This window comes from Lampetra fluviatilis, chromosome 18 (genome assembly GCF_964198595.1).
Source record: "Lampetra fluviatilis chromosome 18, kcLamFluv1.1, whole genome shotgun sequence".
NCBI classification, from domain to species: Eukaryota; Metazoa; Chordata; class Hyperoartia; order Petromyzontiformes; family Petromyzontidae; genus Lampetra; species Lampetra fluviatilis.
In genome coordinates, this window is record NC_136292.1 from 8024127 (window position 1) to 8040360 (window position 16234).

At 49.6% G+C, this 16234-nt stretch overlaps 1 protein-coding gene across 5 annotated transcripts in view; it reads right to left on the reverse strand.

The window, feature by feature from the left end:
• Positions 1 to 16234, reverse strand: part of LOC144937182 (nesprin-1-like) — a 95951-nt gene that overhangs the window by 24927 nt on the left and 54790 nt on the right. The gene's annotated exons all lie outside the window — the stretch shown is intronic.

A 16234-nucleotide genomic window follows, 5' to 3' on the forward strand; every position in this document is an offset into this window, starting at 1 on the left:
ACTGACCAGTGCGGTGAAGCACAGTAAAATCCACCATGACCTGCGAGACCCTCTTCCAGCAGTGGGCTGGCAAAAGGGAGCTATTTAAATCCTATATGAATAGAATAGAAAAGGGCTGTGCATGTAAATTGTGAACATTAAACTTCACACACCCTTGCAATTACAAACACAGTAATTAACAAAAGTTTATTTAAGTTGACATTTTTTTTTCTTCTTAACCCAGCAACCATTTCAGGCACAGAGCTTCACACATGCAACCCGTGCAGTGGTCTCACTAAATCAGCGGCCGCGACAACTGTGCTACATCGTAAAGACGCACAAATACAAGTCACGCTGAGCAGGCGATATTAAGTTACTGTCCACGCCACGGGTTTTGTCACCCACACAAAGGCTCCAGGGCATGTCACTGGACGACGTGCAACAATGCATAGCGCAGGAAAACGTATACATACGATACATACGATACATTCTCATGTCCACCCATAAAAAAATTTCACTCCAAAAGAATGCATGAACAAGAGGACAACTATAGTACCCAGCAGCTAAAATAGCTTGCACAGACCAACGATAAACCTGCCAACATTTAGCTAGCCAACTCAGCGGCTTAGCAGCGACTTTTTGGGTTTCCCAAGCAAAACATTATTTGGCAAATCTCGTTACTTCAGGGGCGAGGGCATTACGTACATTTAGGAGGCATCCCAGGCATGTTTTTCGGCTCCGGTATCAGCTAATGTTCTTCCAAGATGTCTGGTCAGTGTGTAAGAGTAGACCAATAACGCCCTCTCCAGAGGAGGTATTTCTAGCACTGTAGCCACGGCACTTCCACCAGCAGTGGAGTGGAGTGAGGAATTGCTGGGCTGTACCTTTTCCAATCAGTTTATGTTTAATACTAGTTACATTGTGCAGAGATTTTTTTTTTGACCGAGACGGTCCATCTCGTGAGAACTTGTGACTTTTTTTAAAGCGCGTTTGACGATTTCCACTTTAAAGGCGTTGGCAGCACAACAACATTTACGCGTGTGGTCCGTTTAATAGCGCACAGCCATCACGAGGATTTACGGCCGGCACCTTGGTGGCGTCTTTAACGATTGCTCTACTGGGAATGCCTTCAGTGTCCACCGTCCCCCAGTCACGCCAGCTGTTGTCGAAGCCTAAATCGCATAGATCCCCCACCCCGCTGGGCCAATCCGGAACTTAAGCAACTTGTGTGAAAATCTTTTAAATCACCCTAATAATACATGTGTAACTGTACAGCCCTTTTGTCAATCCACTGCTAGAGCGAGGGTCTTCCCATATGGTACGAGTTGTCAAGATTAGATGATCATACTTCACCACACTGGTTAGAATGGGTTTGGTTAAGGCGGAGAGCACAGTACAGTTACAATAGAGGTTGCTGTACTGCCCCCTTTGCTGACAAAGCCCAATAATGTTACGTGCCACTTTGGAATACAATGTGGGGCTTATTTATGGAGCGTGTCAATTGCTTGACACGTGTACACAAAACCGAATACGCCCTCACATCCCAGTGTGCATGTCAAGGCAGTTGTCACCAGATAGCATTTTGCGAGCATTTCTCCCTTATCAAGAAATGCGCCACACACCCTGAACGGCATACACTTTGCCCGATGTGTAATCCAATCAAAACTCATGAGAAACCCACATCTCGAAATTGTCTGCAATGTCCGTTCAGAGTCATGGAGTTGTGCAACTATTCAACACCCCACGGAAGAGGTACTCAGAATGGAGATCACAGAGAGCGTCATCTCATTCACAGGAGGTGAGAAACCTCGGGGTTCAGTTTCACCAGTCATTATCCTTTGAGGCACATATATCTAAGGTGGTTAAAATGTCATATTTCCACCGACTAAACCTTGCCATAACGCATCACTTCCTGTCACCTGCTGACTTGGAGAGACTGGTCCATGCTTTTGTGTTATCCCGACTCGACTATCACTGGTTGGGATATTGAGCAAAGTAATGGGCAGACTCCAGCTTGTTCAGAATGCAGCTTGCTAGAGTGCTTACACCACGTACACCACTGCGTGAGCACATTACACCGGGCCTCTTATCCCTTCCTTGGCTACCCGTCAAATTCCGAGTGGATTTTAAGATACTGCTATTAACCTAACAGGCTTTAAAATGGCTCAGCCCACATTGCTTTCAGGAACTAATACATTTATATATTCCATCAAGGTCCTTAAGATCTTCGCATCTCCAACTGCTCAGCACTCCCAGGGTCGAGGTTGTGCTCTTTTGGTGATCGGGCTTTTGTTAGCGTGGCACCCAAGTTATGTTGGAACGCCTTGCCCACTTGAAATCAGGCAATCGGAGTCGGTAGATATATTTAAGCCTGCTTTAAAAACCCATCTCTTTAAAGTGGCATTCTCTCTCTAGCTTGGTCGGTTGGCCCTGGTTCTGTTTTTGTTTCCTGCTTTCCATGAATTGCACATTGTGGATACTAAGATGGAATGCGCATTATACATTTGAATTATTATTATAATGGAGCAAGTGTGCGTTAGTTACTCCGCCCATACTTTTTACATTTGTGAAACATTCAATTGAGTATTGAATTAATGTATATTTAAATATCAGGAAAGAACTATGATTTCAAGTTTGGGAAACATTACATCCGGTTTACGACAGTTACATTTACGAAGTCTATGTGAACGCCACCATCAATTTACAACCCATCAATCAACACAACTCCTAACAACATTTGAACAGCAATGTTTCTACAGTGAAACGGAGTGGAAGGTCGGTGAGGTTTACTTTTCAAAAGGTCAAGTCACTTCAACAGAGCAAGGTAATACGACATACTGGTACACTTTTATAAAAAATAAATACAGATATGTAAATTTCAGTGAAAAATCTCACGTGCAGTACTGCACTGTACACTCATCATTATTGCCATGTATGCACGTGTGGGGGTGCAACAACAACACTGAGCACAAACTGCAGTGGATAAAGGAATGAGTTTTCAATGTATAGCAACAGCGTTAAGCATAGTTGGAGCAAGTGCGCCAATCCGTGGAGCAACGTGGAGGATATGAAACAACAGCATCAAAGCCCAGTTGCAAACGCATCGACGCACAAACAAGAATAGATAAAGAGAGAGAGAGCTCAAACTAATTCGCATGCTACAAGAGCCCAATGAATGATGGTTATACTGTGTAACAAAAACATATTTTTTTTGTTCCTGGGTAGTAAATCCTATTTTCCAATTGCTTATGCCTCAAAAATTACAGAAAATGGCTATTATTCCCCACAAACTTTGCTTGTGACCACGACACAAAAGCAAAGTTAATCATCCACTCCATTAATAACACTGTGGAACAAATTTATTTATTTTGTTCCAGGGTAGTAAGTGTTATTTCCTAATTGCTTATGCCTCAAAAGTACAGAAAATGGCTATTATTCCCCACAAACTTTGCTTTTGCGACCAGGACAGTGATGTTTTGAAATGTACCCATAATTAATGAGAAAACGTGGTGTGCATTTGTGTCATTCCTCCACATAAAGTCTTGGTCACAAAAGCAAAGTTTGTGGGGTAATATTAGCCATTTTCTATAATTTTCAGGCATAAGCAATTAGAAATAACACTACCCAGGAACATAAATCGTGTTACAAGGTTACGATTGGGTGTAAGAGGACCTTTGCTCTCAGCCTTCATAGGTTACAAATGATGCCCCAAGCCATCGCAGACGAGAGCCCGGGCATCTTCTCGTTTGTTCAGTTAAAATAAACACCACTGCTCAATAAGCCTTTTATTTACTGATCACTTAGCAGATTAGGAACGAGTTAAAAACAGAAATTCTCAAAAGGTCCACGCCATCGGCTTTTGTCAGAAACCGGCTCGGCTGTGTTGGGCCGAGTTTGTGGAGGCATCATTGAGGGTTTTTTTTAGCTAGATCGCGTAAATATAAATGTGTCGTTAAACCCGCCACCACACGACACAGCCAATTAGTAAGGTTTGTCACGTGCAGATTGCACATGTTGTGGATTTGCTCTCCAACATTTACAATCTTAGTGCAGATTGTAAATGTTGTAGATTTGCTCTCCGGCATTCACTATCTTGGTGCAAATTGTAAATGTTGTGGATTTGCTCTCCGACATTTACAATCTTAGTGCAGATTGTAAATGTTGTGGATTTGCTCTCCGACATTTACAATCTTAGTGCAGATTGTAAATGTTGTGGATTTGCTCTCCGACACACTGGTGTGCTGCACTAGTAACGAATTGGCACCGTTCTCTTTACGTGCCACTAAACCTAATTGTGAACCTAGGAGAGCTTTCCCTCTTTAGCCCTGGCCTGCCATTCAAACAACGCATCACAAACACCCGGGCTCAATTATAATTGTGTAATTGTGTCATTAGCAATGCAATTTATGCAAACAATGCTGTTGGTGTCAATGTAGTACAATTACCCACGGATAAGACAAGCGTGGAGAACCCCAATGTTATGCAATGCACAAGGCAAGAACGTACACAGCAGCGATAATCACAAGCTACAAAAAATATGAAAGCAGGCGTACAGATGAAAAATACTGCACGTGATTCATGTCTGCAGCATGAATGGGGCACCACCTGAAATGACCCTGGTTGTTAAAGACGACGGCGTGCAGCAAGCAGTAAAACAGCAACCGCGAGCTTGTGTTTGCATCGCTCTTTGAGTCGAGGTGCTGCACTATGCACACGGGAGATGACTGTAAAAGCCACCCAAACAACATCTGCTTGTGCAAAGGCATCATACAGCACTGAACAGCTTGGGATGGAACGCAAACCAAAACCGATTAAGACGTGTAGGAAAACGACAACGAAAGCCCGCTTCAAGCTTTGCTATAAATACATTTAGGCCGGGGACCGTCACAACATTCCGAACAAAAGGCAGCGGGGAAAAGCCATGCCTCCCTCACTTGCCCAACAAACATTCCACTTCTACAGAGGCCGCTGCTGCTGCTAGATTTCCATCACACACACACACGGGGTGGGAGTAGCGTCTCGGGAGGACGAACTCACGGACTCGTGGTGGGAGATCGAAAGGCGGTCGTGAAACGTCCCAGCTCAAAGTTAGCGAACTCCATGTCCGTGCCGTGCCACATCAGCCCCACGCCATCCTCGTCCATCTCTTTCGTCTACCTCTCTCTCTGTGCGTGTGTGTCACACGGCCTTTCCCTCCTCCATGTGTGCCTTTTGTTTTACACACGCACACAAACACCCACTCCCTCCCTGGACGAGTCCGTTCTTCCGACCCCCCCCCCCGAGCAAACCAAACACGACCCAGCCCCCCACACAAACCCGCTCACCCACCCACCAACTCATCTGCCCGCCCATCCACCCACCAACTCATCTGCCCGCCCATCCACCAACCCATCTGCCCGCCCATCCACCAACCCACCCACTAACCAACCCACCAACTCATCTGCCCGCCCACCCATCAACCCTTCAACCCACCCACCAACCCATCTGCCCGCCCACCCACCCACCAACCCTTTAACCCACCCACCCACCCACCAACCCTTTAACCCACCCACCCACCCACCAACCCTTTAACCCACCCACCCACCAACCCTTTAACCCACCCACCCACCAACCCTTTAACCCACCCACCCACCAACCCTTTAACCCACCCACCCACCAACCCTTTAACCCACCCACCCACCAACCCTTTAACCCACCCACCCACCAACCCTTTAACCCACCCACCCACCAACCCTTTAACCCACCCACCCACCAACCCTTTAACCCACCCACCCACCAACCCTTTAACCCACCCACCCACCAACCCTTCAACCCACCCACCCACCAACCCACCCACCAACCCACCAACCCTTCAACCCACCCACCAACTCATCTGCCCGCCCACCCACCAACCCTTCAACCCACCCACCAACCCATCTGCCCGCCTACCCACCCACCAACCCTTTAATCCACCCACCAACGTATCTGCCCGCCCACCCACCAACCCACCCACCCATCAACTCCTCTGCCCGCCCATCCTCCCACCCACCAACCCACCCACTCCGTGAGATCAAACCACGGGGGCAGCCACATCCCTCCCCAAAAGCCACCCACCCACTCACCCACGAACTCCCTTTCCCTCCATCCACATCAACTCTCCCCGCAACAAACCGAGTCGAGTCATTTGATCCGCGGTCCCGTCCGAGCAGTTTATATTTTTTTGGGGAGGGTGGGGAAGTAACGGAGGAGGAGATTGCTTTTGAGAATAAGTGATGTAGCAGCAACTCTCCCACTACCATCATCTCCTCCTCCACCCACCCCGGTCAGCTTCACAGAGTAATTAAGACGCAGGCAGCGCCTTGAGAGAGGCCCCTGCACCAAATCCACTGCACCACCAAGACACCACCAAGGCCTCCATAAACACCGCACTGTACTAATAACACACCAGCAGGACGCATATTTGAACCGACACCAGGATACACTGCGATCACACTGCTACAACCCCCACTCCTCCTCCACCCAGAACGATAAATAATGACTGCAAGAAGAAGACGACTTGAGCATTAAATAATCGGTGCTTTACGCACGCAAGAGGCTGAGACAGCAGCAACACGCAGGCTGCTTGGGTGGCGATGATTGTTGTGGTGGTGGTGATGATGATGGTGATGATGGTGGTGATGATGATGGTGGTGGTGATGATGATGGTGATGATGGTGGTGGTGATAGTGATGATGGTGATGGTAGTGATGGTGGTGGTGATGATGGTGATGGGATGATAGTGATGATGGTGGTGATGGGATAGGAGCAGCAGCTGCCTCTCTAACATCACCGCAGCAGCATCCCACGGGCCTCCTCCTCGTGCGAATCCGACACGGGAGCGAATGGCAGCGGCACCCAGCGTCTAACAACAACTCAGTGACGGCGCGATCCGTTAGGAGGTTAAAGCAATGACGAGAACAACAACAACAATAACAGTGACATGATGAAGAAAGACAAAGGCGGGCGGGCGGGGGAAGTGAACTAAAGGAGAGACGTAACCGGAATGCGGATCGAGATCCACGGGGAAGGATTCTGCCGGGGCAGCGCGTCCCACGGTGGGAGCGGAGACGTTGTCGACGAGGTGGCGGTGGGTGACGAGGTGGTGGAGGTGGTGGGTGACGAGGTGGTGGTGGGTGACGAGGTGGTGGGTGAGGAGGTGGTGGTGGGTGAGGTGGTGGGTGAGGTGGTGGGTGAGGTGGTGGGTGACGAGGTGGGTGAGGAGGTGGAGGTGGGTGACGAGGTGGAGGTGGGTGAGGAGGTGGTGGAGGTGGTGGGTGAGGTGGTGGGTGACGAGGTGGTGGTGGGTGAGGTGGGTGAGGTGGTGGACGAGGTGGGTGAGGAGGCGGAGGAGGACGCGGAGGTGGACGAAGAGGTGGAGGATGTGGACGAGGAGGTGGTGGTGGGTGAGGAGGTGGAGGAGGGTGAGGAGGTGGAGGAGGTGGTGGACGAGGTGGAGGTGGACGAGGTGGAGGATGTGGACGAGGAGGGTGAGGAGGTGGCGGGTGAGGTGGTGGGTGACGAGGTGGAGGTGGGTGAGGAGGTGGGTGAGGTGGTGGACGAGGTGGGTGAGGAGGAGGTGGACGAGGATGTGGACGAGGAGGTGGAGGAGGTGGTGGGTGAGGAGGTGGGTGAGGAGGTGGTGGGGAGCAGGGACGAGGTTCTGCCAGCACACGTACAGTGCGACGGGGTGGGGGGGGGGGCACCTCCTGCTCCCCATGGCCGCCGCCTCGCCACGCTCGCCGCGCAGGGAGAACTCGCACAAGACCCATCACACACCTCTACACACACACCTACACCGCTACACACACCTCTACACACACACCTACACCGCTACACACATACACCTACACACACCACACATACACACCCCGCCACCCACACACCTACACACCCCACACACACACCTACACCGCTACACACACACCTCTACACACACTTACACCGCTACACACACCTACACCGCTACACACACACCTCTGCACACACACCCTCTTCACACCTACACCGCTACACACACACCTACACACCATCCACACCGCTACACACACGTCTACACACACACACCTACACCGCTACACACACACACCGCTACACACACACCCACCCAGACACCCCCGCTATACACACACCACACCTACACACCCACACACCCCGCCACCCACTCACACACCACCCACACACCTCCCGCCACCCACACCGCTACACACACTCCGCAACCCACACAAACACACCACACACACCCCAACACCCACACACACACACTCCGCCACCCACCCACAAACTCTGCGAGCGAGACGCGGGTGGTGGTGGTGGGGACGCCGCGCGGATCGCGAGCGGCCGCTACTGTCGCCCTCAACGCCAAAATAACGACCACGAACTACAACAACAACTACTACAACAACAACAGCAGCAGCAACAGCAATCCACTGGAATCTAATCGCCAATTAAATCGCAACTTCACTCTCAAACACACGAAACATGTACCAATTAAAAGCAACGAACGAGGAGGAGGATGACGAGGAGGTTACGTTGACAATATATACCGTTTCACGCACGGCTGCCCGGCTTCGCCAAGCGGATTTGAACTCGGACAGACGTGTTCTTACTTCCCACACACGCCTCCTCCTCCTCCTCTACCCCCCCACACACACACTCACACTCTCTCTAACCCTCGTCTAGCACACCCCCACCCACCCACACGCACTCAGATCCGGCATCACCCCCACTTTTGCACCACGACGCGACCACATTACCACGTCACAAAGCCACTAAGCGGCTTGGCTTGGCTGGCGAGTTGGTGGTTGTTGTTGTTGTTACCAAGTGAGGGGGCCGGCTACCTGGCAGCGCCACTCATCCGTCGGTCTCGGGTCCCAAGGCCCTCTCCTGTGTGGCACGTGGGGTCGTGGTGGGTCGTCTTGTGCCAACGCGAGCCGCTGACCTCTCGCATGGATGAAAAACCGATTTTTTTTTTCCAGCGGCAGGCATCGGGTTTTTTATTTAATACAATTAAACCCGATTTCGGGGAGTTAAAACCTGGTTTAATGAATACGTAACTCTGATCGGCTTAGGCTGCTTCCTCGTTGGTGCTGCTAGCGTAGAATGCGGCGGGCAGGTTGGTCGTGATGAACACGAGCTTCTCCTCCACAATCGTGGGTGCCAGTGAGTTCCTTAGCTTGGAATGGATGAAGCCCATCGTTGAGAAGTGCGGTTCTGCAATTAGAACCAATTAAACCGGATTTCTCCCAATCTCAGATGATCGGGTTTAATATAAAAAGACAATTAAACCCGATTGTAAAAAAACCCGATTGTGCCACCCTTGATCTCCCGAACAAACTTACATCGGACACCCCCCCCTCCAAATCCACTCGTCAATTGGTGATAAAACGTCAAGGAGAGAATGGAAACTGGATGTTGTGGTGGGTCTGTAAGCGGTATGCCGTGGATGTTCCAAGACTTACTTTTGGCTCGACACATCCCTCTCGCCTTATTCTGTTCTAACGCGTTCGTGTGATTAGGTGGATGTAGGATTCATATTCTTGGTTCTTCTGGTAAAGTCACGTAGAAGGGATATAATAAAATAATAAACATATAAAACAATTATTTCCCTTCTACGTGACTTTACCGTAAGAACTAAGAATATGAATCCCTGCAGTCACGAAAGCTTTAAATCGAAAGGATGTAGGATTGTTGATTTTAGGATTGTACTCTCGTCGTAGTGCCTCATGCCGATCATCCCTACTCCAAGCCAGCCTAGAAGCGTTCCGGAGAATCGAGTGAGAAATTAAGCCCCTAGTGTGAGTGTGGGATTAATTGTAGATTTGAAGTTTTCGTGACTGCAAGGATTCATACTCTTTAGTTTTTTCGGTAAAGTCACGTAGGTAAAAAATTTAAATAAATTAAATCACGACGTTTCGGAGGCAACACAAGCTTCCGTCTTCAGGTGGAACCGTCACAGCAAGTGATACAGTAATTTTGCTGTGTCAAGTGATACAGCAATTTTGCTGTATCAAGTGATGCAGTCATTTTGCTGTGACGGTTCCACCTGAAGATGGAAGCTTGTGTTGCCTCCGAAACGTCGTGATTCAATTTATTTAAATTTTTACCTACGTGACTTTACCGAAAAAAACAAAGAGTAGTGTGGGATTAGTGTGGAAAGGGAGGGGAAGGCGTATGACACCCCCCACACTTCATAAGTTTATTTACGAGGGGATTAAGGCATATGATGTGTACCCTCAGTAGGCTTCGTGGATACCCTTGGCAGCTCCACACAATGCCAGCGAAATTCAAATGTAAATCGTTCCCACGCGCGGAAGAGCTCGGCTCAATTATTGATTTGGAAGCTTTATTCACTTCACATCAAATTTGACAGCCTTGCCAAGTTTGAATTTGCTACATAGACGAGACAAAACGATATACGCACGTCGTGTGTATTCACAGAAATATGTCTCTCCACGTTTGGCTTTAATTCAGTGGCACGGCCGATGAAAATGTAAAAGGATTAACGTGGGAGACTCAACGGTTGGGCAATTAAATAGCAGTGAGGCGTAAAGTAGGTCTCTCGCGATTCTCAGGGTTCCCTCAGCTGGCGTGGGGAGGATCAGCGATGGTCCCTGGCTGGGAAACCGTGCGGCTCTGACATTCACGGCGGGACAGCGAATAAAAAAAAAACCCCACCACATCAACGACGACGACATATCAAAGAAATCTGGCATGCGGTAAAATTAATAGGACGTGACGCAGCATCGCGACGCGCACAGCGGAGAGGCTTGTGCTTGCTGCCGAGGGTCGTTTTTTTTGTTGGGTTAACAAAGAGGTCGCTCAGAATAACGCGGGGGTCAGTACTTGGCCGAGGAACGTCTTTTCAAATTAATGAGCGGCGAAGCTGCCACTGTGGCGTACAGTAATTATGAAGGGTTGCACCAATTCCACCCACCAGCGGATTGAGGAATCGTCCCAAACCAGGGTCCACAATGAGATTATAAAATAAAATAAAATTGCGCTTGGACTGTCTCTCTTGTAATTATCTGTCTCTTATGTATGTTGAACTTCTTCCGCACCGTACGTAGCCAACCGTGCTAATCGGAGGTGCGGCGGAAGGACAACAAACTCAACACACGCTACAGCAGACTCACCCTACTCAGAGCCACAGACACAACTCACGGGGCGGGGGAGGAAGAAGAGTCTGGTCGCGTGAAGCGGACGGGGAGGATGAGGGCAAGGGTCGTTAGTCGTTGATCCAGATCTGCTCGTTATACACGGGAGTTTATCCCAATGCTTTTCAGGTCGTGTGGGTTGTTTGACCATAGTTCACCACGCTGGTCAGTGCGGGTTGGTGAAGGGGAGCGAGCACAGGTGGGACCGGTTCAGATATACAGTAGAACCTCTGGTCACGAACGCATCTGACTACGACCAAATCAGGTTACGACCAAAAAAATTCACAAAATTTTTGAATCTGGTCACGAACACAAACTCGGGTGACGATCAAACACGGCCGCGGCCGATTTCCCCTTCCGCGCCATTTTTTTTGTAAACGCCAAATTTCCTGTTGTTTGTTTACAACAAACAACAGGAAATTTACGCTTTGTGTTGTTTGTTTACAACAAACAACACAAAGCGTAACAGTTATATATATATAACTTTTGTTATATAAAATTCCTAGTAAGATATTAATTTTGTGAGTGTAGTCATACCCCTCCCCCCTCATTCAAGCCGTAATTTAGAGAGAGAAAGCGCCGAGTACGTAAATCGCTAACATTAAAACCCGTTAATCTCTTCTCGCATCATTCATACGATGATGCGGTGAAGTAAACGTTCATACGATATTACGGTGAATGCTTCCAAAAACAATACTGTACCCAAATATTACTGTTAACTTACTTTTCAATAGAAACATGAATTGCTCATACGAATATTCTCTCTCTCTCAGAATCGACCGACTGATGTAGCAGACGAAACAATCATCTTGTTCAACGATTCTAAACCTTTACGCGGCAATGTTAGTTGTCTGTTGTTCAAGGTTTTCTCAGTGTTATTCAATGTTTTTACATTTAGTTTACTATTACACTGTGAATTATATGGCATAAGTAACTATTTTTGTGCTTAAAATGTTTTAAAAAACACTTTATATACAGTTCGTAGGAGTCTGGAACGGATTAATCGTATTTACATACAATCCAATGGGGAAATTAGGTTCGAGTCACGACCAAATCGGGTTGCGACCAAAGTTATGGAACGAATTATGGTCGTGACCAGAGGTTCTACTGTATCACTGGTCAACACACTTTTTCTGGCATAAGGTATTCCAACGGTTTTAAGGTAATTTTGGGGTGCTGATTCCAAATCTGGCATCAGTTTTTGTCTTATCACATCAGGTTTTTGAGATATCAAATATTGCATTTTCAATAAAAACTGCAGAAGAAAAATGTTCAATAAATGTGGATATCTACATAAAATGATATTATAAACACACTATCCTACAAATACAGCACCCATATTTTAACACTAAAGCAGTCACTGACTCGCAACAACTTGCAATCATAAGTGACAGAGTTAATTTCGGGTAAAATCAATGAAAATGGGGTATGCCAATAGCATAAAAATGAGATGTGATAGAGCAAATCTGAGATCAGATTTGGAATCAGCACCCTGAAATTAGTCTAAAACAGCTGCAAAAGTCCAGGCCAGAAAAAAATATTGTTGTATTACTCTCGCCACTGATGGTAGCCACGGTCGGCAATCCAACCCGGGCGAATGGGTTCATAGCGCAGCGAGATGAAGCTGCCAGCAAAGTCAGCGAAGTAGAGAGAGAGAACACGAAGCAAGCGTGTGCATTTTGTAGATAGTAACACACGTTACGTGGCGAGGATTTCGTATGCATAGGTGGTGCCTGGCTGTGATCCAACCGCTGAGGAATGGGGTTGGTGGGTGATGAAGAGATCACGTGTGCGAAAAACCAACTTGAAGGCCAGCGGTGGTATAATGCTTAGCGTACTGCGCTTCAGGCCTGGTGATCTAGGTTCAATCACCGAACATGGCAAAAATCTGTGGCCGGTAGGATCTTAACCTGTCAAGTGGCTCCGCCATGTCGACTCAGCCTTAAATGAGCACCTTGTGTGGCGTGTAAACATCAGAACTGGGGAGAGGAGGTCTGTTGGGCCTGGTGCTGGCCACACGACGCTATCCTGTGCCATGCTGACCTTACCAGCTGCCCATTGCAGCTGCGGAGCAGAGTCGCAAAGGCCCAAAACATCAAGCGGCCAGTAACAAACAGCACCATCACATTTGTAATAGGTAAGCGTGAACACAGTTTCATTAAGCAAAGGTTAAACCCCAACAGGCTATCAACAGGCTACACAGACTACCTTAGTCCTTGCAGGGCATCGAGGTGCCTGCGAGCCCAAAAACAGAAAGTAGGTCACTGATAACCCACATCGAATGTTGTGAAAGAGCTCCCTCCACCAACACGGAGGATATCGTCACCCCACCGGCTACAGCGTCGTGCGACTCAGCGTAAGCAGGGACTTATGTTGTTGGCTCTGTGCTCGTGCGTGCGTTGCAGCTGAAGGCCCTTCGCACGTTCCCTCCGGGGCCCCACGAACGCGAGAGGCGCCCGCCTGCGTGGAACGCGGCGAGCGCCGTCGCGCAAGTCCATGCCGATTGACAGCCGGGCGGCAGGTGCCGATCGACGAGAGGCGTCAAGAGCTCCGGCGTGGCAACGCTCCCCAGGGGCCATGGGGAGAGCTCACGCTGCTGGCTGGGGAGCAGAGCCCTCGCCACCAATGCGGAGTAGCATCCAAGAGAGGGCAGCCAAGCCAACTGCACCGACAAACTACACCTACACACCAACTGCACCCACACCCCAACCACCAACCACACACTCACAAATCAACCACACCTACATACCCACATACTCACAAATCAACCACACCCACACACCAACCACACCCACACACCAACCACCAACCACACCCACACACCAACCACCAACCACACCCACAAACCAACCATCAACCACACCCACAAACCAACCACCAACCACAAAACAACCGCCAACCACACCCACAAAACAACCACCAACCACACCCACAAAACAACCACATCCACACACCAACCACCAACCACACCCACAAAACAACCGCCAACCAGACCGATGCAACCGACCTCACAAAGGTCCCGATGCTCATCTTGAGCGGCACAGCGGTTTGAGACGGATACCTCAAGTCTGGGCGATGTGAGCTAAGAACCCCGTTGGGGGTTAACTCCTCTCGTCGTCCCTCTGGGACCCGTGAGTAACGCTCTGTGAGAGGTCGACAGCGATCGTCTGATCTTATGCTGCCCTTGACGCTCCCGTCTTGAGTTGTGACGGTGTCCCGATGTTATCAGCCACTCTCAGTTTTTGCCATCCTCTTTTCTGCTTTACATCCACCCTCCCTGCTACAATCATTATTTCTCGACTAATGCTCTCCGTGTGTGGGTTGCTAACACGGTGCAAGGGTCAGCACGCTGGACTTGCAGTCCAGAGATCGCCCGTTCAATTTCGTCTCCTGGCAAGGTAGCTGTAGAAATGGTTCAAATGTCCCCCCACTCCAAGATTGTATGTGGTGGAGTGAAGTGTGGGTGCTCTCACATCTTCCAAGATGTCTGGACAGTGTTGAAGAATAGGCCAAACCCCCTCTCGGGGGGCTCTGCACGCCCGTCCACCAGCAGTTGTGTGAACAAGCCATCACAGGGCTGCACCGCTTTTGGCCTTTTTAGTTCGTTTTATTTTATTTCAACGTTTGGTGAAAAATGTTGGTCAGTAGTGCATTACTCATGGGTGGCCTTTTTCAGTTTTCTACTCCTTTTAAGGGCCTGTGGGCAAACCCTTGAGCAGATGTTGCCGGTCAAGAGCACTTGTGGAGGCTGGCTGCTTTGCGTTCGAGGCATTTCGTGCCTCTGCATAGCAACGGCGAGTCGATGGGGGGGCCAGCGGACACTGCTGCCGCAGAAGCGGGGACGAGAGCTGGCGTGAGAAGGACTTTTATTCCGACGGGCGCCAGTCCCCCTTGACCCGACTGGTGCCTTGAGCGCCGTTCACACTGGCTCGGCTAAATTTAGTGCGGTAATGAGCTGAGCTGTAAAAACCAATCAGTTTAAAAAAGAACCTTGCTCCGCTTACTCTGCGCAATCCGAGCGGCTTTTTTTTTCAGCGCCGAAGCTGAAAAGTTCATTAAATGCCCGATTCACGTTTAAAGTGCTCTGATTTTCTCCGGTGCTTCCCATTAAATCAGCCACGGACGTTTGAACTGAAGGACATTCTGCTACGGAGTTCTGTGCTGAGTGTAAACAAGGATGCACGCTTTCAAGGGGCGGCTGCTCCATTTGGCACAGCAACACAAACACTCGAAGGCAATGCCAACGCTGACGAGAGATGAGAAAGAGTGCAATTGTCAGAGACTGTTAAAAACAACATTTTCATGCAAGACGAGAAATGTACCTTCTATGGGTGATATGTTACAAGAAATGCAACGCACAATCAATGGTTCTCAACCACAGCATCTTACAGAAGGGTGCAGGCTGCAGCATTGATACCATGCAGGATGTTTAATATGGGGAGGAACTTCAGAGCCTTATTGTGGCGAAAAAAAATCACCGACACGCAATATAAAACACATGCCTTGCTAACGCAGAACACACTGATACACATGCAACACGTGCCTTGCTAACACCTCATTGACTAAAGGTGTCGACGTGTCATCTCTGTGTGCTCTTCGTAACCCCGATTGGAAACATGACGCGAGCATGGATCCACGGCTCACAATCAAGGAAAACAAACGGACGAAGGTAATGCGATGCCCTTCCCCTCACAAAGCCAACCAACGCTAATCTGACGACCGTTTCCCCCCTCCGCCCCATTCCGTTCATCACGGCTGAGCCTGATCAGCCCGGGCCTCCGCACGTCACCGCACGCGGCTTAAACGAGGGCCGATGCGTCGCGACGTCTCGCGCGGCGCCGCCGTCGTCGGTTCGAGCAACGCAGCCGGCACGGCCTCGTTTTCCCCTCTCCGCGGCCGAACAATCGGCGTCAACGCCGGGGATGGAGGGCGGGTCGACGCGCCGGGAGACGGCGCGGCGGCGCGTGGGGACGACCGCTCGCCACCACCGCCATCGCTGTCGCCACGGAGCTGCACGCGCGTGCAAGAAGCCACTGCTGCTGCGGTGCTGCCAAACCACGTGGCTGTACGGTCCTCACCGACGC